Source organism: Buceros rhinoceros, unplaced genomic scaffold (assembly GCF_000710305.1).
Source record: "Buceros rhinoceros silvestris isolate BGI_N320 unplaced genomic scaffold, ASM71030v1 scaffold22796, whole genome shotgun sequence".
Lineage (NCBI taxonomy): Eukaryota > Metazoa > Chordata > Aves > Bucerotiformes > Bucerotidae > Buceros > Buceros rhinoceros.
In genome coordinates this window covers 5796-7694 of record NW_010418400.1, presented here as the reverse complement: position 1 = coordinate 7694, position 1899 = coordinate 5796, and positions in this window count along the sequence as shown.

The following is a 1899-nucleotide window of genomic DNA, read 5'->3' as shown; positions in this document are numbered from 1 at the left end:
GCCCTCGTGTCTGTGCTTGGGCTCGATCTGCTGGGTTCCAGCTCCCCCTTGCCCCCAGCCCCAAGGGACCATCAGCACCCGCTTAGCTCTGGCAGCGGACACCAAAGACTTTTGCTTTGGGACCAGTTGGCAAAGACAGGGTCTGTCCTGGAGCACCGTTGTCTCTGGGGTGTCTCTGCTCCCCAGCCCAGCCTGCCTTCATCCGCCCCTCTCTTCCATCCCTCTCCAGGTCTGACGGCCGGGGTTGCCAGCACGGCCCGCAGACAGCACAAGCACACCGCGACAGACATGCGTCTTTGTTTTTAATTCACTCTGTACTAGACTCGCACGTTAAAGCAATACGTAACCAAGGCTGGGGCTGGTGCGGAGAGGGGCTCTGCTCCAGATGGAGCGCTGCCGGCACGGGGGACGCCCTGCCGGATAGGAAATTTGGCCGGTGTTGCTGAAGGCTGCCTGGAGATGAGACCACACCCTTCCAGCCCAAACCCAGCCCTGCTTCTGGCACCACCGCGGCTCTCGTGGCTGGGCCCACAGCTATATTCTCTGTCTTTAATAAATCCAGACCAAAAGATGCTTCCCCGTGTAGCGGCTGTGCTCTTTGTAACAGGGATCCTGCAGAACTTGCAGCTTGCCTTAGGACCCCAGGTGGCTTCTGGATCGAGCCCCACGCCGTGCAATGGCTCCACGCGCTTTTGCTCCTGGTGTGTGTGGGGTCCTGCCCTCGGCTGCCCACCCCAGGCGCTGCCTGGGCCACGCAGGGCAAGAGCAGCCCCCGGGTGCTGTGGGCACCGGGGCTGAGTGTGCCCCAAGAGACGGAGTGGTGGGTGTTGTGCCAGTGCTTGTCCAGGGACTTGGTCTTCGTGGGCTCGGGGGGGAAGGTCTTACCCCACGCACAGCCTCACCGGGTCTGCGTTACGTCGTTTGCAGAAGTCTGGAGCGTGTGGCTCCTGTCATTAGCCACCTCTTGTTGACTGCAGCTGCGATGGGGTTAAAGCAGAGGCATGCAGTGCTCCTGGACAAGGGTCTGAGACTGCTGACCTGAGGTGTCTGCAGCACTCAACAGCCTCCTGGCCATGTCCCAGCCCCCAGCAGCGCCTGTTGCAAAGGCACGCTGGTGGTGAGCCCCCAGCTCCTTAATCCTGGATCTGGGGTGGCACTTTGCAGTCCTCAGTTGGGGCAGGGAGGTGCCTTGAGGGGAGGCAGTTGACTGTCACATCAGGAAAACCTGTTTTTTGCTGCTTTCCCTCTGAGCAGCCACGTCGAAAGGCTAAACAGGGTGGGAGATTCCCCTGAGTAACCATCCTGTGGCAGGAAAGTAAAGGTGCGGTATTACAAAGCGGGAGCTGGTTTGATACCGCCTCGCTCTTGCGTGTTTCAACCTCGTTGCCCCGCTGGAAGAACAGAACTGACAGATGTAAAAGATGATGACTCGAGGGATGTTTCTAAAACAGTGCCTTTCCCTATCCTGAACCACCCCATTTAAATATTCAGAGATACTTCATAACACATGGGGATATTTTTATCTATGGTTTATGCTCACATTTCCTGAGAGAGACTGCTCTGCATCTTGCTGTCAGGCCAGCCTACCTGGGACTCAGCCAAAACCCTCAGGGGTCAGAGGAACGTGTCCAATGTCAAAATCTGTGGTGTCAAAAGCAGCCCGATCTGATAAGCATCCTAAAACTTCTCGTGTGTGTGATGTCAAAGGCTCTGCGCCCACCAGGGATGCCACAGTGGGATGAACCAGACCAGCTGGCGCTGCCTCTCCTCCCACCCAGCTAGCAAACACATGTGGGTGTCTGTGTCACAGGCAAACCCTGGCCATTGCTCTTCGGCCACCACCACGCTTTCCAGCCAGCCGCTGCCCTCCCACTCCCCCCACTGCCCTCGCCAGCAGGC